Raw genomic sequence first — 22093 nt, forward strand, 5'->3', positions numbered from 1 at the left:
GTGTACACATGCATGGGTGAATGAGACAGGGTTATGTGCTTAAGGAATTTCAAATATTGTTGTAATAGAACAGAGAAAATGATAAGAAATGCAGTCTAGTCCAGGACTAGAGCGTGGAAATTCAGCCAGACTAAACTATCTGGCCTTTTTACTGGAAAAGACTGAGAGTGAAGACTTAGAACTACTTAGTCCCCATGTCTGAAGTCTGCCACAAGAGAATATAAAGGAAGATGGGAGCTTTTTGATCTTACAAATTCATAGACCTTAAATAAATGACAAGGCTTGTAGGAAATAGAAAATATAAGGATGCTTGACAAATGACTGGGTGAAACATATGTACACAGCCCACGGGCCAGCAGATCCCTAGAGATAATGAGGAAGCAAATTTGCCTACCCCAAATCCTACACGGTACTGAATGTATGATTAAACTACTGCTTAAAGATCACAATGTATAAATCTTCATTATAAAACGAAGAGTAGGTCATTGAAAAGAAAACTAATTCCAATATTCGTGGTGCTTTTCACATAACTCTTTCCATCTGGATGTTTTCTAGTCATTTCATTTTATCGCAGCATACTTTGTGCGTGGACTTTGAATAAGGTCAAAGTATACAAGTGTAGAGAATTGTATTTCTTCCTTCTGTAGGGAAAATGAAAACGTACGTAGATGGCAAACATTTTGCTCATGTGTGGCTGGTTACCTAAATACTTGAAACTCATTTTAAGGGACATGGGTAATAAGCAATATCCACCTTTCCTCCAGGAAGAAGTTGTGAGGTGAAGCAAGAATGTAGCTATTAGCCACATCTAGAGCTCGATCCCATTTATGCCAATGACATTCTTTTCAGCGCTCTGAGTGCAGAGATTAAATCAAAGGTTCCACATAGAGTGCTTAGCACAATGGCTAGCATATAATAAGCACTCAATAAATAACAGCTGTTGCTGTCGGTATCCTTAGTCATACCCTGTAACGTTTGGACTGTATGATATCTAAAGTCCCTTCTGGCGCTAATGTATGATTTTTTTTTTTTTTTTTTACTTGAGGTGAAATATTTACTGACTCTAGGTCATCTCTTCCTTTGTCTTAGTCTTTCATGGGCACTTTTGTCCTTTGGACATTCATTGCATAGCATCAATGACATTGGGTCATCATTTTTATTGTCCTGAAACTCCCTCTTTTCTAGGGGGTAGAGATTCTCTAATTAGTGCCAGAAGAATCACCTTGGGAGGATGTAAAATGTGTAAATTAATGAGCCTCACCCACAAAAATTCTGATTTAGGAGATTTGGTATTGGGGCCCAGATGATGCTGATCATACAGTTGGAAGATCACAGTTCGCACAGGAGAAACACTGTGCCAAAGGGCTAGTCCATATTAGTATATAGTGTGACTCTGTATTCCACAATAGCAATTTTGGAGCTGTGATCAAGATTGTTGTTGTTTTTAAGAAATAAACGACCCGTATTACTTTTTTTTTCCCCCTAACAGAATAAGCACAAAATTCAAATTCAAGCTTAATTCCTGTATAAGGTAAGACTGTGGCCTTGTAAGTGCTTATACCATTATTCACCCTGACATATCTAGACTTGTGTAGTGCACTGCAGAACATTCAGGAACTGCAGGCTCCTACAATTGCAGCCCTTTCCACCAAGCAACTGTTGCTGCATTCTATTGCAATATTTAGAGAGGCAGAGGAGTCAGAGAATCCCATAGATTGTCTATATGCTTTGCAGCTGGAAAGCTGAAGAAGAAGAAAAAAAAGGCTCTTCAAGTATCATTTCAGTGGCCTGACCATGCTACAAACCCTGATGACTTTTTTTTTAAATTTTTTTTTAACGTTTATTTATTTTTGAGACAGAGAGAGACAGAGAATGAACAGGGGAGGGTCAGAGAGAGGGAGACACAAAATCAGAAACAGCCTCCAGGCTCTGAGCTGTCAGCTCAGAGCCTGACGCGGGGCTCAAACTCACGGACCGCGAGATCATGACCTGAGCCGAAGTCAGCCACCCAACCAACTGAGCCACCCAGGCGCTCCCCCCGATGACTTTTTATAGGGGAGGCACAGAGTTTCAGGTTTTAGCAGGACTGTTCTTACTTGGCAAAACCCACAGAGAATACGAATGACCAGGAAACAAAGAAAAATAATGCTTTATGTGACATGTTATTTCTGAGCGATTAGAATTCATAATTCATCCCTCAGTTGACACTTGAGGTTATCATCATATATATTATCAAAATCCTTGGAAACCTCTTGTTTAACAAAGAAGAGGAAATCGGAGAAGATAGACCTAAAATACAAAGCTGACGTGCCAGAAAGGATCAATGGGAAATGGTTACCTGAGGCTTTAAAAGGAGTGTTAACTATAGCTTCAAAATCAAGTAAAAAAATAAGTCTCTGGGAAAGGTTGTCTCCTTAAAATATTTTTTTAATGTTTATTTATTTATTTTTGAGAGAGAGAGAGAAAGTGCACAGGGAAGGGGGAAGGGTAGAGAGAAAGGGAGAGGGAGGAAGAAAATCCCAAGCAGGCTGCACGCTGTCAGCTCAGAGCCCGACACGGGGCTTGATCCCATGAATGGTGAGATCAGGACCTGAGTCAAAACCAAGAGTCCGGTGCTTAAACAAGATATTAAACTGCTTCGATTTTGTCATTCTATGGGGATTTGTGCTGAAGTATGATAGCTATCAATTAGAAATGAAACCCTACTATGTGAAATTGTTAAATGACTAATTTCTAAAGTCACAAAATCAGCAAGGAAAACAAAATCATATTTCTTCAATACTTGCTCAGCATAGGAAAATTCTGATACATTACAAACTCCACAAGATTTTAAGTGGATAGACCTTTCTAAAGCCTGGCTTCAAGAAATGGATGGTAGGTGGCTCAGTATGAAACACTTATACTTTTGGCTAGTAAATTGGAACTTGAGCACGTGGGATTGCGGAGCCAGAACACAAGAAGGATTTTATGCTCTGAGATAGCAAAGGAATTTACAGACCTCAAAGCTGAATGGGGCACAGAAAGCTGTAAATCAAAGAGGAGCATTCATGCCATTCAAAAACCTAACGATCTAAAAACGGCTACGAAAGCCAGGAGTTTCAGAGTGCGAGACATGAATATAAGGTGAGGGAGGATTTAATTTAAGTGAGAGTGATTTTAGAGGTTTATACACCATAAGCAACATTGTGTGTGGATGAAGTCATCCCTGAGTAACCAGCCAGGGGAGGGGAAGATGTCGGGATCGGTCACTCGGCGGACGGGGTAAGGCAGGTGGCGTAGTCATCATTTACCACTAAACAAATAAACAAGATTGGAGGTCCTTCCCTTATATAAAATGGCAAAATATAAACTTCCCAGATCCTTAAATTGGTCTCCTGGAATGGGAAGAAATCTAGATTATATTTCCCAAGACTACCGAGCAATGGAACGTCAGAATTATTTTTCTTTCTTTCTTTTTTTTTTTTTTTCACTGTTTTGCAGATTGGGTGATTTCCATCTATTGGTGTGTCTTTAAATGCACTGACTTGTTCTGTCATCTCCCTTCAGCTAGTATGCCCATCCTGTGAAATGATTAAAAATATTTTATTTTTTAGAGCGTTTTTAGATTCACAACAAAATCAAGGGGGAGAGATTTCCCTGCTTCCGCACATGCATAGCTCACCCTCACCCTCCTGCCCAGTATCAGTATCATTCATCGGAGTGGTACACTTTTTACAACTGGTAAACCTACATTGATACATAATAATCACCCAAAGTCCATACTTCACATTATGATTCTCTTTTTGTACAAATGTATAATGACATGTATCCATATATAGTATCAAACAGAGTATATTCATTGTCCTAAAATTCCTTTGTGCTCTACCTACTCATCCCTCCTCGCCTGCCCCACCCCTAGCAACCACAGGTATTTCCACTGTCTCCATAGTTCTGTCTTTTCCAGAACATTATATAGTTGGAATCATACAGTATGTAGCTTGTTGGGACTGGCTTCTTCCGTATCTTTTCATGGCTTAGTGGCTCATTTCTTTTTAGCATTGAATAATATTTATGGTCTAGATGTACCACACGCAATTTATTTATACGTTTACCTACTAAAGGACCATCCTGTGAATTTTTATTTTGGTCATAATGATTTTTGGTTCTAAAATTTCCACTTGGTCCTTCTCTATATCTTCTATTTCTTGGATGAGATTTTTTATTTATCCATTGGCTTGAACAGTATTCACAATTGCTTGCTGAGACATTTTTATAATATTTGCTTTACTTGTTGTCTTGTCTTTTATTTTATTTTATTTTATTTTAATTCCAGTTAGTTATCATATATTACTAGATTAGTTTCAGGTCTACAATATAGTGATTCAACAATTCCATACATCACCCATTGCTCATCATGACAAGTGAGCTCCTTAATCCCCATCATATATTTCATGCATGCCTCCGCTCCTCTCTCCTCTGGTAACCATCAGTTTGTTCTCTATAGTTAAGAATCTGTCTCTTGGTTTCTCTCTCGCTCTCTCTCTCACTTTATCTTTTCCTATGCTCATTTGTTTCACTTCTTAAATTTCACACAAAAGTGAAATTGTATGGTATTTGTTTTTCTCTGATTGACTTATTTTACTTAGCATTGTACTCAAGCTCCATGCATATCATTGCAAATGGCAAGATTTCATTATTTTTATGACTGAATAATATTCCATTGAGTGTGTGTGTGTGTGTGTGTGTGTGTGTGTGTGTGTGTATCACATCTTCTTTACCTATTTATCTATCAGTGGACAATATGGACTGCTTCCATTATTTGGCTATTGTAAGTAATGCTGTTATAAACATAGGGGTGCATGTATGCCTTTGAATTAGTGTTTTTATATTTTGGGTATGATAATATGATTTTAACAAAATAATATGATTTTAACAAAGTAATAGGATTTTAAAATAATAGAATGTAAACTAATGAAAGAATGCAAAAAAAGTTGATTCCTTGAAAGTGATATTGAACACGGGAAGAACGTGGTAAATGTCAGTCAGTTAAATTCAAATTAATATAAATTACTGTTGTATGACTACAACTAATTAAAGACAACTGAAAAAAGATGGGAGAAATCATAAAAATCTAGAAGGATTCTATATTCATATTGCTTAGCAAATACCTAATTTAAAGCCTATGTCACAAAATTTTAACATCTATGCCTATTAGGTGCTAGAATCTATTGATAGTCTTTTCCTATGCAAGTTAGGATTTTTTTGTAAAAAACATAAATCATAATTTTTTTTAATATTTATTTTTGAGAGAGAGAGAGAGAGAGAGTGCGTGTGAACAGGGGAGGGGCAGAGAGAGAGGGAGACACAGAATCTGAAGCAGGCTCCAGGCCCTGAGCTGTCAGCACAGAGCCTGATGTGAGGCTTGAACTTACGAACTGTGAGATCATGGACCTGAGCTGAAGTTGGATGCTTAACCAACTGAGCCACCCAGGAGCCTTGCTAATTAAATTCTTAATACTGTGATCTTTGATATACTGAATAGTATCATATCCATGAATGAGCAGCCTGATGTGCTCATGAGTTGGGGGGAGGGGCGGGAAAGCTTCATGGAGTCATGTTATTGAGCTCCTTCCTTTCCATGATTTCCCCAGTGCTTTTGAGTTCCATGGAGCTTTTCTTTTTGGTCCTACGGTGAAAACTGAGATTTTAGTTACCCCCACTCTGCTATGAACATCTACAACTATGCCAGTGTCTGGGGTTAAGCAACAGGGAGACAGAAAAGAAACAATGGGATTCACCCAATCCTCTTGGAATCAGAGCTTACTGAACAGAGAGGAATTTCCCTTTCCTCAGTGTCTTGGGTCTTGCAGAATTGTGTTGCCAGTGTCTGTCATCACCACCAGGGCTTGGGAGCTAGAGGACCAGGGGACAGAGAAAAAGGGGCGGTGGGGGGGAGAAGCCAGGTGATTTCCATATTTCCTCTGAGTATTAGATGTTCGCTTTCTTGCTTCCCAAGCCAGAAGAACTAAGGTGCTCTTCTGGCCTCTTGGCCTGTGCCTCACTATTCACTTCTGATGTGCTGCCCTCAGGCTAGGAGCGACTACAAGAAAGGAAATGGTAAGTTCACCACTTCTTCCAAGAAACTTCAGATTCAGGTCCTCCCATTTGCTTTCTGTGGTTTACTTGACAGAGTTCACGTAGCTGTTTTATGCATTCTGTCCATATTTTATAGTTGCTTTCAGTGGAAGGACGAGGTGGAACCAAAATGCCCAGTGTTGACTTTAAGACAAGTGCATATAAGCCGAATTTGAAAATTCACAATTTCTACCAAAAGTTAAGTGCAATTTCCTTGACACTCAGAAAAGGAATGATTACATATGGTGTCTGTCGACGTAGGCACATGCGTTGTGCGCACAAACATGTTCAGAAGCAAATATAGGTATAAAAGTGAATAACTTAACAACTTAGGAGAATGGATTCATCCTTAGGAAATTAAAAATTCACTGTCTGAAATTACTGCCATTAGTTATTTCTTGGCTGAGCAGTTTGAAAGCTGATATTAAATTATACATATTGGAGAAAAAAGTCTAGACAATATTAGTCATTTTCACTTTTTTTTCAAATAAGTGCAACAGCGTAAATTGTCATTAACTTTAAATGGGAAAAATGGAGTACACAGAATAATGCAATAAAAGGAGCCTGCCATTATGCATGTAATTTTCTTATAGAAACACACTCCCCATCATAATATATTCACGTTCTCAGCAGGCCTCAGTTGAGAGAGGTCCATCATGGTTCTGTAAGTTACTAATGGAGTGACTCCCTTTTTTCTTGGGTTACCTATCTCAGTTAGGTGTATCAAGTGAATAGAACACCTATAGTTAATGGAGAAAAAATAAATACTTTCTAATAGCTACTTAAAGTACACTTTAGATTATTAAAAACAATATCTTTCAATTTAGTAGTTGCTAATGCACCCATCACTTTTTACTTGAATTATGAGAACTGCCTGGACATTTCCCTTCTGTTAATAATCAAAATACATTTACAAGATTTTAGAAAACCTTCTCTTTAGAGCTGACTATAAGACAGAGAACTTGTCAGTGAGCATTTTGAATTAAACAGTGTTAAATATAGTGTGTCTACCTCTAGAGGTTTTGAGGGAATCATTTTGGATTTTACGAAGAGAAAATGGAAATTATCTTATCTTCTGATCACTTCATGGCAGGCAAGCCAGTAGGTTGATGGCTTCAATGGCATCCTGAACATATGGACTGAGGATACAATAATGGAGGTCAGCAGGCAGAGCCAAATTTGGAAATATATTTTGGGTCAAGGTGCTTTTATTCCATTTTCTCCTGTGGTCAGGGTTTAGATCATTGAACTGGGGAAATGAGCTGAATGGCATTTATGCAGTTGAAAATGGGGAAAGGAGAGACCAGACATGCCAGAGATCTTTCAACTCTTTCTCTGAACGAGAAGGCATTAGAAAAGTGTCCAGTGGCAAGGAATTAGAGGCCTGGAATGAGATGCTAGTCAAGATAGGCAAGAACATTTTTTTTTGAAGAGATAAACTATCCTGTGTACCTGGATACAGGAGCATCCTGTACAAGAGTGCAGATTTATTTGTACGAGATGCAACTGTAGAGCCAACTCTTCGTTGGGCAGCACTGGGATAATCTACTAAATACCGATTCAGTTTCTCTTGCTGACTCATTCATTTAGTCCATTGATATAAGAGGACAATGACTTATCAATATCTTTATATAGAAAAGCATAAAGTATACATGCAGGTGTAGTTCATGGACTGTGGGGCCAGATTGCCCTTGTTTGAATCTGAGCTCCAGCATTTGATAGTCATAAAGCATGAACCAATTACTTAACCTCTGTCTGCCTCAGTTTCCTCATCTACACAAGGTGGCCATAATAGGGTTGCTATGAGAAAGAAATGAGTTAATACATATAAATTTAGATCGTGTATATCACACAGTATGTCCTCAAAGACAACTGTTATTATTTTTTTTAAGTTTATTTATTTATTTTGAGTGAGAGAGAGTGAGAGCAGGGGAGGGGCAGAGGGAAAGGAGAAGAAGAGAGTCCTAAGCAGGTACCCCATTGCCAGCACTGAATCCAACATGGGGTTCGAACTCACAAACAGTGACATCATGACCTGAGCCGAAATCAGGAGTTGGACACTTAACCAACGAGCCACGCAGGCACTCCAACATCTATAATTATTATTACCCAATATGAGTGAAGCCAGTAACTGCTGTGCAAAAAAGGAAAAAAAGGAAAAGAAACTGAAGTGGGATATTGTAATAAGACAAAAGTATATAATACACATAAGTATGTATAGATGCATAAAGTGAAACACAGTCAAACTCACAGTGAATATTTTATCTTTATGTAAATGGTATAAATATGTAAACACTTGGCAATCACTTCAAGTATTTAAGTTCTCTAAATAGAGTCCCACATCATCTTCTTTTATAAACCATACTTGTCATGCATTATCTATGATTTCTAGTGTTGGTTTCCTTAAAGCAGAGTGAAAACAGAGGCAATTGTTAAGCAATCTGAGTGTAGAATCTTTCTAGATCTGTATGGTTTCTCCCCATTTTTTCTCAGTTGTCTTTTTCTACTTAATATGGCAGTAATTTTTATAACATCAATTTGAGTTTAACTAACTCACATTTATCAAGTTTTTACCCTGTGTTCAACATCATTTTCAAGGAATCAACTTTTTTGCACTAATGTTTCATTAATGTACATTCTCTTTTGTTGAACTTTGAATTTATAACAAACGATACAACTGATCTAAAAAGTCTGAAAACCAGCTCAACTGGCACTGGGAAAGCATACAGGTTTTCACTGGTTGAGGATGTGGATTGAGAGTGGTTTATCAGTTTGTTACAATGCCTGTACTGTGGGCAACAGCCCATAAGGAGGGCTGGAGAGAGAACTGTTTGATAGAACAAGTTAATAGTGAGTTAACTGAGTTTCTACTCTCTCTCTCTCTTGATTTACCAGATGCTCTTCTCTTCAAGCTTACCAACTTTGTAGTAGGTCATAAATTTGACCTCTCAGATTATTAAATAAGAACACATAGAGTTGGGGTGCTTGGGTGGCTCAGTCAGTTGGGCGTCTGACTTTGGCTCAGGTCATGATCTCACAGTTCATGAGTTCAAGCACCATCTCGGGCTCTGTGCCGGCAGCTCGGAGCCTGGAGCCTGCTTCGCATTCTGTGTCTCCCTCTCTCTCTGCTCCTCCCCTGCTCACATGCTCTCTCTCTCTCTCTCAAATATAAAGAAAGGTTAAAAAAAAAAAAAAAGAAAGAAGACATAGAGTCCATGTCAGAGAAATATTCATAATATTCTGACTGATCTTGAATTTGGTAGCAAGTAGGAAAAAACATTTTGAAAATTCTTTTTGGACATAGGGAGGGAATTGCGAGTTGAAATTCATTAAAGAAGGAGTATCTTGTAGTCCTTGGAAAGCTGAAAAGTGAAGTGGGAGAAAATAGAGCATAAAAATACGGGCTCCTGGGGCGCCTGGGTGGCGCAGTCGGTTAAGCGTCCGACTTCAGCCAGGTCACGATCTCGCGGTCCGTGAGTTCGAGCCCCGCGTCGGGCTCTGTGCTGACAGCTCAGAGCCTGGAGCCTGTTTCAGATTCTGTGTCTCCCTCTCTCTCTGCCCCTCCCCTGTTCATGCTCTGTCTCTCTGTGTCTCAAAAATAAATAAACGTTAAAAAAAAATTAAAAAAAAAAATACGGGCTCCTTAGAGCTGCAGAATTAAGCAAGTTTTGACTTTTGTTTTACAAAATAATTCATTAAAAAAATACGAAGCCTGGAAACTTTTCATTACCTAGTATTCCATTATGTAACAACAACAACAACAATAACAACAACAAACAATTGGGCATTCATTAATATATCCTCATATTGTCAGGAAAATTAAATTGAAAGAAGAAATCTACTTTCTGTCAAAAAGAATTTAAAATGTTTGGAAGTTTAAAAATCAAATTATTTACTCTTACAACTATCATTTTAGTAACAGTGCTAGTAACTCTGCATAGTAAAACTTCAATCAAGTACAAAATCAGCCAGAGGAGACACATTATAAAACCTTCTAAAGTGTCTAGGCACCTGAATAAATACTCCACTGACACTGGGCTCCTTCCTCCTTCCTAGGCTTTTCCATATCTTTCCTTCTTTATTTTTGCATAAGGTCCTAATTTGAGAGTATACTCAAAACAAAACAAAACAAACAATTCCTTTACATTGCTGTGGAGCTCAGGGGCCCTGAAGAAATCACAGTGGCTGAGAGAGAAAGAGAGATAAAAGAGAAGCTTAACCATGATCACCTACAGAAAAGGAGTGAAATTTCTCAAATGCTGGAGAAATTAGAGGAAAGTCTCTGAATCTACTGACTTTTATGGACCTCTCTTTTGAGAGTAGTCTAGACAACTTCCCGGAAGGGGGTAACTGAGCAGGGCTGATAGAGCCTGTATGAGCAGAGTGCAGAAAGGGCCTTCCTCCAGGATTTTAGGTGTTTCCAGGTATAGGAGGATAGGAGAATAGCTACTTGGTAACAGTCCATACAATTAGGACATTATGTAACATTCTTTTGGAACTCAAACAACTTTGCAAAGCCATTCCTGGACACAGAGATGGATCCAGAAATATACCTCTCTACAGATTTGTAATTGTGATCAATGCTGTCTTGATCTAGTTTTGAGGGCCCAATCACTGGCAGATCAAATCTCCTTCTCAAGTGGCTGATGATGTCCACACCCCAACCTTTTCCCTTATCAGCCTTTCTCATTCCAGGCCACTGTGCATGTCCTCAGACTGCCACAGGGCTAGATACAGACAATGAGGGACAGCCTCTATATCCTGGAGCCCGTGATATTATTTGCATTAGTCTATCCACAGGGAGCCCTGAAAGTTGAGCTGCCCCACTTCCCTCGCCAAACTTGCACCACCTCCAGCTGGCTGTTACCCTGTCCCTGGACGCGGCCCCCTAGCAGCCTTCTCTCATTTGGAGCTGAAAGTAGCAGAGTTCTGACTTTCATCCATCTGAGTATCTTTGCATTGTGTCTTGCTATCCAAAGAACCTATAATCCTACCTAATATCTTATAATTATGAAAGAAGGCCAAGTTCAGTGAGATATCTAATAACACAGTATGTGACCAATCTTGAAGGACAGGTCAAGTTGTTATTGATAAGTTAGAGCCTACCTGGCGAAAAGATGGTCTAACGTGTAAGTGGAAAATGACTCCGAGTATTTGAGGAAAGGAAAAAATGCTAAAGTACACTGTTCAGAATAAGGGGTGATAAGAGTGATAGAAGCGCGTTGACGTATGTTTACTTTTCAGGATAAAAAACGTGGTTTTTATTTCATAACCAAATGGAAGTCATTTGGGAATAATTATTTTTAAGCAGAAAAAGCAGTGTAGAAGTAGTGCTTTCAGATAACTAATCTACAGAGTGTTGGATATATTAGAATGACACTAGTTAGAAAGAGAAAAGTTACTTGCGAACCAGTTTTTAAAGGCAATGACAGGGGCGCCTGGGTGACTCAGTCGGTTGAGCGTCTGACTTCTGCTCAGGTCATGATCTCAGGGCTTGTGGGCTCGAGCCTCATGTCAGGCTCTGCACTGGTAGCTTGGAGCCTGCTTCGATTCTGTGTCTCCCTCTCTCTCTGCCCCTCTGCCATTTACACTGTGTTTATCTGTCTCTTTGTCTCTCTGTCTCTCTCTCAAAATAAATAAATACAATAAAAAATATATAAAACAAAGGCAGTGACATCTCCTCCGAGGATTTAAGGAACTGAAGTAAGGGGGGGGCAGGGAATGAACTTTTAAGGCTTTGTATGTGAAAGTAAAGGGAGATTCAGGTTGAGTCCTGGGCAAAGCATTTGTAGTTGTCCTTGTGGCCATAAAAGTAGAAATTAAGGAATAGCGCAATGAACATATATTTCCAGTAAAGGTACCCCATTACTCTATGTTTCGAAAAGAAAATCTTTTCTAGCTTCTTCTTTAACAAAATACCTAGATTTGAAAACACTCCCTCAAACCACACTCTAATGCCCTCATATTTAATAGTATGAAGACACCGAAGGGTTAAACATGCTGTGGGTTCTGAAGAGAACTGTGTTAGAAACCCAGGCCCTACACTTAAAACTGTACCACTAGGGAGGCACCTGGATGCGTCAGTCCGTTGAGTGTCAGACTCGATTTTGGCTCAGGTCATGATCCCAGGGTTGTGGAACTGAGCCCCACGTCAGGCTCTGCATTGAGCATGGAACCTGCTTAAGATTTTTCTCTCTCTCCCTTTGCCCCTCTCCTCCACTCACATGTGTGCTCTCTCTCTCACAAAAACAAAACAAAACAAAAAACAAACACAAAACCCAAAACTGTATCACTTAACCTAAATAGACATTAAATTCTTTCTCTGTGTAATAAGATTGTCATGTAGATTTAATAAGCTAATTATTGTGAAGCACTGACACTGTTATTGGAATATAATGAGTGCTTAGTAAATGGTAGTTATTATTGAGAGACAAACAATGTAGATTCACATTGTGGTCCTTTGCTCTTTGGCAAACCCAAAATTCAACTTTCTAATTTTTATAAATAAACAGGATAATGATACCACGTTACATGATACTCTGGGAATTGAAATGGACCATGTGTGTAAAACTCTATAAAGGATTATCAACATGTTAGTATTATCTAATTAATTACCTGTTGTCTTCCTTTACTGTCTCAGAAGAGAAAACTTAAGTGATACATAGAATTTATTCAGCTAACATTTTGGCACCTATTATTTTCCAGCCACTATTTTAAGAAATACATTCTTTATTTAAAAGAGAGTGAGAGAGAGAAAATTGAAACAAATATATTTTGCTCAAGTAAAGGCAAGCGTAAGAAATAGCATGATCTTTGCAAAAAGATAAACACATTACTTTCATTTGGATTTTTAATAATAAATTTGAATGAGGGGCACTATTTTAAAACACTGAATTACAAAACAAATTCATAAAGTTCTGGTATAATAAAAATAAGCTTGAATGTAAACTTGAGAGAACTCTAACATACCAAATCTAAGTGTGTGTGTTGGTTATAACAGCATGAAGAAATCATAAAATATTTTAAAACTCAGTTAGTATTAATTGGGAAGATGGATTTTATGAATATCAGTTTTCTGTGTTCCAAATCTACTCTGCATTTATCTACATTTTAATGTGCAAAACTTAGCTTTTGTTTTCTTTCTTTTATTTTATATTTATTTATATATTCTTGACATGATCTCTGATTTCTGAATGTGTAAGTAGAATGGAAATTAAGCATTTCATTTACATCTACAAGAGACCACTTTTACCATTCTGAGTTGTAGGCCTGATGTCCAAAGTTCAAGTAAACCCGGAGTCGGATAAGGGCTCTTGAATAATGATTAGTATGAAGTTCTTGACATCAATGGATGAGACCAAAAGTAAAAATTAGAACTCAGTCAGTCACATTTACAGAAGTACTTCCCTGAATAATAACTTCCCTGCTTAAAATGTCATGTGGCTGTCACAGTGATGAGAGGGAGAAGGGGGTTTTCCAATGGAAACAAACATGTAGCTTGCTTATATAATCTTAATGGTCATCATGAGAGCAGTAATTTTTGCCAAGATAATCCAAGCTAAGTGAACTACTATCTTCTTTGACTCCCTCCAAGAGTTTGGGAACCATAGCTATTGTAATAGGATACAGTGGAGGAAAGAGGGGATCTGAGGGTCAGGAATTGGCTACATTCTGGTGTGTAAAAAGATACTACTTACAATATGATTGTAAAAGGTGAATAAAATAATGAGTGCTTCATGAGGTAGGCCTAGAGAAGAGCACAGATTTAGAAGCCATTTCTGAAGGACAATCATCAAGACACTTCCTCCCACAAAACATATGGAAATTGGATTAATTTCTCAAGTCCCCTAAAGTACTAACATTCTGAGTCAGGGGGTGGGTGATACCTGCAAATTAGTGGATACCAGTATGATATTCTTTTGGAGCTAGTTTTTTACTAGACAGCGTTAGTAAAGGGACCTAGGAAATCATTAAATTCAAAGTCATGATATAGAACCCAAGTTAATTAATCCAGAGTAGATAGATGTTTATATTGTCCTTATCCTTTAGGCCCCTAATCTGGTAGCCTAAGGGCAACCATAACATCTCAGGTTAGCTTCCAGACATTCTGGGCCTCTAGCACCATCTGAATTCCTGTAGATCAGTGGATATTTATTCACTCCAGTGAGAACAACAGTAAATAACTGACCATTTTTCTTCCACCTTAAGGGTTGTCAGTGTTGGGAATACTTTCCCAGTGTTGGGACCGGGAAGGCATCTTGAAACTAAGGTACTAAGTATGATTAAACAGCTAAGGAATATTCATGAAACAAATCATTGTGTAAAAGGACTCAAGCAAACTACCATGTAACTTAAACTTGTTCAAAAATGACTGTTTTAGTGTTTGGATTTTTCCTCCCATTGTTTTGTATATGCCTAGGTGATAGGTTAGTATAAATTTGATTGCTTCTTGGATTTTTCAAACTCATATTACTTTTATTTTTTTAATGTATAGTCTTTAGTATCTTAAAACCCTGAAGAACAGAGTTGTGCTAGCATACTCACTACAAAAAAGCAAGCAGTGGCTGACTTTTAGAAAAATACTGGGATTAAGAACAATTTAAGTCTTTGGGGAATTCAGAATGTTCATGGAAGTGTCCAGGTCTTAGAGAAGATAAATAGATTTCCCAAGAAGAGAGTGAGATACAAGTCAATAAAACAGAGCTAGAAATGGAATACTAAGGTGAACCCTAGGTGTAAGAAGATAGCAAAGGCATACTTGCCTTAATACAGGTATCCTAGAACACTTCACCTAAGGTTCTTAAGTTTTCTTTAACAAAAGATAGAGTTGACCACAGCATTTGCAGTAAGAACGAGCCTGAAAGTTAGCTCCAGGTAACTGTAAAGATCTAGTATATGCAGAGACCTGGGAAACAGGAAAATTAATACAAAACTAGTGAAAAAGAATGCCCTAAAAAACACTATCCAAAGAAATTTCACATGTATCTGGAATCACACAGGTTTATAGTAGAAGCATTCTAGTGGCTGAAGATTCTCTTTAATAATAAGTCAAATTATATATTTAATTCTATTTGCAACAGATTATATGTGAAATCATAATTATAAATATTTTTTAAAAACTTTATGGGACAACCTACTTTTGAAACTAGGAGAGTTTTATTGATAATGCTAGAAGTTACCAGGAAATTCAGTAGTTTCTGTTTTACTCAGTATGGAAGCACAAACCATAGTAAACAAAAGAACAGGAAGAGAGACGTGTGTATTCATTAAGTGGGCAGACTTTTCCTCAATTATTAACACAATCAAAAGGGAAACAGAAAATTCCGAAGACTAAAGAATGGTGGGGAAAGTAAGAGCCTGAATATCACATCACGCCGTGTGGAGCTAAATAAAGAAAATTAATTATGTATGGTGCTATTCTCTCCATCTCTGCGAACCCCTTCTCATTTTTAGACCCACCTTTACTAGTTCGTTACTGCTCTCGGATTATAATGGAGTACTGTTCTCCCACGCCTAACCCCAAGCTGTATAAATTTTCTTGTTTTGCCTCCCTCCTCAAACCTATATTGTTTAGTTTTTTTTGTTTCTCTTTTTGTTTTGGTGTTGAAGCCTGGGTTGTTTAGTTTGTTCTCTTTTTTCTTTTTCTTTCTTTCTTTTTTTTTAAGTGCAAAGTCTGTCTCCGGTCCTTTTCTAAGATGTCTTCAGCTCATAAAACTTTCACCTCTCCTATGTGTCATGTTCTCAGCATCCTGCTTTCTGATACATGGTTAACTTAATTGATATTTAATTCCTTAGAAATGATAGTTTTAAACAGAGGGAAGATCTACATCTTTGTAAAGTTTTATATGGGTTTTAATTCTTAGCAATCTGACAGTGCCAGATTCATTACATATAAATTCATAACCAGGTCTGGGCATTTATATCTATTTCTATATGAATTTCCATTAAAACATAAGTTGATGAATAAAAATGGCATAATACTGCAAATAAAAAGGAAGAAGGATTGGAATCAATGAGCTGATTGTAAAAGTTTATATGGAGAGACAAAAGATCCAGAATAGCCAATACATTATTGAAGGAGAAGAACAAAGTTGGAGGACTGACACGACCTGATTTCCAGACTTATTATACAGCTACAATAACCAAGACAGTGTGGCATTGGCAAAATAATTGGAAATAGGCTGATGGAACAAAATACAGAATTCAGAAATGGACCCAAATATATCGAGACACAAATATAAATATAGTCAACATAGTAAATATGTATACACATAAATAAATACAGTCAACTAATCTTGAACAAAGGAGCAAAGGCAATACAATGGAGAAAAAATAGTCTCTTCAACATCCACATGCAAAAAAATATATCTAGAATCATACACTCTATATCCTTCACAAAAACTAACTCAAAATGCATCATACACCTAAATCTAAAGTGCAAACAATATAAAACTCTTAGAAGATAATCTAAGAGAATATCTAGATGATCTTGGATTTGGTGATATTTTTAAGATACAACACCAAAGGCATGTTCTAGAAAAGGAATAACTGATAAGTTAGACTTTATTAAAATTTAAAACTTAGGCTCTGTAAAAGACACTATCAAGATTATGAGAAGACAAGCCACAGACTGGAAGAAGGTAATTGCAAGACATATGTGATAAAGGACTGTTATCTGAAATATATAGAGAACTCTTAAATGTCAACAATAAGAAACAAACAAATCAATTAAGAAATGAGCAAAAGATCTGAACAGACACCTCACCAAAGAAGATAAACACCTGGCAAATATGCATGTGAAAAGATGCTCAACATCATATGACAAAAATCCCAAACACTGGCAACCCCAAATGCTGGCGGGGATGTGGAGCAACAGGGACTCCCATTTATGGCTGGTGGAAATGCAAAATAACACAACCACTTTCGAAGACAGTTGTGGTGGTTTCTTACAAAACTAACCACAGCCTTACCGTACAATCCAGCAGTTGTGCTCCTTGGTATTTAACCTAATGAGTTGAAAACTTATATACATACAACAAAACTTGTACATGGATGTTTATAGCAGCTTTATTTAAAGTTGCTGAAACTTGATACTTGATAACTGTAGGTGAGTGGATAAATAAACTTCTACATCTAGACAATGGAATATTATTCAGTGCTAAAAAAATGAGTTCTCAAGCCATGAAAAAACATGGAGTAAATTTAAATGTATATTTTGTTTGTTTTTCAATATATGAAATTTATTGTCAAATTGGTTTCCATACAACACCCAGTGCTCATCCCAAAAGGTGCCCTCCTCAATACCCATCACCCACCCTCCCTTCCCTCCCACCCCCATCAACCCTCAGTTTGTTCTCAGTTTTTAAGAGTCTCTTATGCTTTGGCTCTCTCCCACTCTAACCTCTTTTTTTTTTTCCTTCCCCTCCCCCATGGGTTTCTGTTAAGTTTCTCAGGATCCACATAAGAGTGAAACCATATGGTATCTGTCTTTCTCTGTATGGCTTATTTCACTTAGCATCACACTCTCCAGTTCCATCCACGTTGCTACAAAGGGCCATATTTCGTTCTTTCTCATTGCCATGTAGTACTCCATTGTGTATATAAACCACAATTTCTTTATCCATTCATCAGTTGATGGACATTTAGGCTCTTTCCATAATTTGGCTATTGTTGAGAGTGCTGCTGTAAACATTGGGGTACAAGTGCCCCTATGCATCAGTACTCCTGTATCCCTTGGGTAAATTCCTAGCAGTGCTATTGCTGGGTAATAGGGTAGGTCTATTTTTAATTTTCTGAGGAACCTCCACACTGTTTTCCAGAGCGGCTGCACCAATTTGCATTCCCACCAACAGTGCAAGAGTGTTCCCATTTCTTCACATCCTCTCCAGCATCTATAGTCTCCTGATTTGTTCATTTTGGCCACTCTGACTGGCGTGAGGTGATATCTGAGTGTGGTTTTGATTTGTATTTCCCTGATGAGGAGCGACATTGAGCATCTTTTCATGTGCCTGTTGGCCATCCGGATGTCTTCTTTAGAGAAGTGTCTATTCATGTTTTCTGCCCATTTCTTCACTGGGTTATTTGTTTTTCGGGTGTGGAGTTTGGTGAGCTCTTTATAGATTTTGGATACTAGCCCTTTGTCCGATATGTCATTTGCAAATATCTTTTCCCATTCCATTGGTTGCCTTTTAGTTTTGTTGGTTGTTTCCTTTGCTGTGCAGAAGCTTTTTATCTTCATAAGGTCCCAGTAATTCATTTTTGCTTTTAATTCCCTTGCCTTTGGGGATGTGTCGAGTAAGAGATTGCTACGGCTGAGGTCAGAGAGGTCTTTTCCTGCTTTCTCCTCTAGGATTTTGATGGTTTCCTGTCTCACATTCAGGTCCTTTATCCATTTTGAGTTTATTTTTGTGAATGGTGTGAGAAAGTGGTCTAGTTTCAACCTTCTGCATGTTGCTGTCCAGTTCTCCCAGCACCATTTGTTAAAGAGGCTGTCTTTTTTCCATTGGATGTTCTTTCCTGCTTTGTCAAAGATGAGTTAGCCATACGTTTGTGGGTCTAGTTCTGGGGTTTCTATTCTATTCCATTGGTCTGTGTGTCTGTTTTTGTGCCAATACCATGCTGTCTTGATGATGACAGCTTTGTAGTAGAGGCTAAAGTCTGGGATTGTGATGCCTCCTGCTTTGGTCTTCTTCTTCAAAATTACTTTGGCTATTCGGGGCCTTTTGTGTTTCCATATGAATTTTAGAATTGCTTGTTCTAGTTTCGAGAAGAATGCTGGTGCAATTTTGATTGGGATTGCATTGAATGTGTAGATAGCTTTGGGTAGTATTGACATTTTGACAATATTTATTCTTCCAATCCATGAGCAGGGAATGTCTTTCCATTTCTTTAAATCTTCTTCAATTACCTTCATAAGCTTTCTATAGTTTTCAGCATACAGATCCTTTACATCTTTGGTTAGATTTATTCCTAGGTATTTTATGCTTCTTGGGGCAATTGTGAATGGGATCAGTTTCTTTAATGTCTTTCTGTTGCTTCATTGTTAGTGTATAAGAATGCAACTGATTTCTGTACATTGATTTTGTATCCTGCAACTTTGCTGAATTCATGTATCAGTTCTAGCAGATTTTTGGTGGAGTCTATCGGATTTTCCATGTATAATATCATGTCATCTGCAAAAAGCTAAAGCTTGATTTCATCTTTGCCAATTTGGATGCCTTTGATTTCCTTTTGTTGTCTGATTGCTGATGATAGAACTTCCAACCCTATGTTAAACAACAGCAGTGAGAGTGGGCATCCCTGTCGTGTTCCTGATCTCAGGGAAAAAGCTCTCAGTTTTTCCCCGTTGAGGATGATGTTAGCTGTGGGCTTTTCATAAATGGCTTTTATGATGTTTAAGTATGTTCCTTCTATCCTGACTTTCTCAAGGGTTTTTATTAAGAAAGTGTGCTGGATTTTGTCCAAGGCCTTTTCTGCATCGATTGACAGGATCATATGGTTCTTCTCTTTTTTTTTTGTTAATGTGATGTATCACGTTGATTGATTTGTGAGTGTTGAACCAGCCCTGCATCCCAGGAATGAATCCCACTTGATCATGGTGAATAATTCTTTTTATATGCTGTTGAATTCGATTTGCTAGTATCTTATTGAGAACTTTTGCATCCATATTATTCAGGGATGTTGGCCTGCAGTTCTCTTTTTTTACTGGGTCTCTGTCTGGTTTAGGAATCAAAGTAATACTGGCTTCATAGAATGAGTCTGGAAGTTTTCCTTCCCTTTCCAATTCTTGGAATAGCTTGAGAAGGATAGGTATTATCTCTGCTTTAAACGTCTGGTAGAACTCCGCTGGGAAGCCATCTGGTCCTGGACTCTTATTTGTTGGGAGATTTTTGATAACCGATTCAATTTCTTCACTGTTTATGGGTCTGTTCAAGCTTTCTATTTCCTCCTGATTGAGTTTTGAAAGAGTGTGGGTGTTCAGGAATTTGTCCATTTCTTCCAGGTTGTCCAATTTGTTGGCATATAATTTTTCATAGTATTTCCTGATAATTGTTTGTATCTCTGAGGGATTGGTTGTAATAATTCCATTTTCATTCATGATTTTATCTATTTGGGTCATCTCCCTTTTCTTTTTGAGAAGCCTGGCTAGAGGTTTGTCAATTTTGTTTATTTTTTCAAAAAACCAACTCTTGGTTTCGTTGATCTGCTCTACAGTTTTTTTAGATTCTATATTGTTTATTTCTGCTCTGATCTTTATTATTTCTCTTCTTCTGCTGGGTTTAGGCTGCCTTTGCTGTTCTGCTTCTATTTCCTTTAGGTGTGCTGTTAGATTTTGTATTTGGGATTTTTCTTGTTTCTTGAGATAGGCCTGGATTGCAATGTATTTTCCTCTCAGGACTGCCTTTGCTGCGTCCCAAAGCGTTTGGATTGTTGTATTTTTATTTTCGTTTGTTTCCATATATTTTTTAATTTCTTCTCTAATTGCCTGGTTGACCCACTCATTCTTTAGTAGGGTGTTCTTTAACCTCCATGCTTTTGGAGGTGTTCCAGACTTTTTCCTGTGGTTGATTTCAAGCTTCATGGCATTGTGGTCTGAAAGTATGCATGGTATAATTTCAATTCTTGTATACTTATGAAGGGCTGTTTTGTGACCCAGTATATGATCTATCTTGGAGAATGTTCCATGTGCACTCGAGAAGAAAGTATATTCTTTTGCTTTGGGATGCAGAGTTCTAAATGTATCTGTCAAGTCCATCTGATTCAATGTGTCATTCAGGGCCCTTGTTTCTTTATTGACCGTGTGTCTAGATGATCTATCCATTTCTGTAAGTGGAGTGTGTAAAGTCCCCTGCAATTACCACATTCTTATCAATAAGGTTGCTTATGTTTGTGAGTAATTGTTTTATATATTTGGGGGCTCCGGTATTCGGCGCATAGACATTTATAATTGTTAACTCTTCCTGATGGATAGACCCTGTAATTATTATATAATGCCCTTCTTCATCTCTTGTTACAGCTTTTAATTTAAAGTCTAGTTTGTCTGATATAAGTATGGCTACTCCAGCTTTCTTTTGGCTTCCAGTAGCATGATAAATAGTTCTCCATCCCCTCACTCTCAATCTAAAGGTGTCCTCAGATCTAAAATGAGTCTCTTGTAGACAGCAGATAGATGGGTCTTGTTTTTTTATCCATTCTGATACCCTATGTCTTTTGGTTGGCGCATTTAATCCATTTACATTCAGTGTTATTATAGAAAGATACGGGTTTAGAGTCATTGTGATGTCTGTATGTTTTATGCTTGTAGCGATGTCTCTGGTACTTTGTCTCACAGGATCCCCCTTAGGATCTCTTGTAGGGCTGGTTTAGTGGTGACAAATTCCTTCAGTTTTTGTTTGTTTGGGAAGACCTTTATCTCTCCTTCTATTCTAAATGACAGACTTGCTGGATAAAGGATTCTCGGCTGCATATTTTTTCTGTTCAATGCATTGAAGATCTCGTGCCAATCCTTTCTGGCCTGCCAAGTTTCAAAAGAGAGATCAGTCAGGAGTCTTATAGGTCTCCCTTTATAAGTTAGGGCACGTTTATCCCTTGCTGCTTTCAGAATTTTCTCTTTATCCTTGTATTTTGCCAGTTTGACTATGATATGTCGTGCAGATCGATTCAAGTTACGTCTGAAGGGAGTTCTCTGTGCCTCTTGGATTTCAATGCCTTTTTCCTTCCCCAGTTCAGGGAAGTTCTCAGCTATGATTTCTTCAAGTACCCCTTCAGCACCTTTCCCTCTCTCTTCCTCCTCTGGGATACCAATTATGCGTGTATTATTTCTTTTTAGTGTATCACTTAGTTCTCTAATTTTCCCCTCATACTCCTGGATTTTTTTCTCTCTCTTTTTCTCAGCTTCCTCTTTTTCCATAACTTTATCTTCTAGTTCACCTATTCTCTCCTCTGCCTCTTCAATCTGAGCCGTCGTCATTTCCATTTT

This window comes from Lynx rufus, unplaced genomic scaffold (genome assembly GCF_022079265.1).
Source record: "Lynx rufus isolate CCGP_SWC_20201006 ecotype Redwood Valley unplaced genomic scaffold, mLynRuf1.p SCAF_8, whole genome shotgun sequence".
Classification (NCBI taxonomy): Eukaryota; Metazoa; Chordata; class Mammalia; order Carnivora; family Felidae; genus Lynx; species Lynx rufus.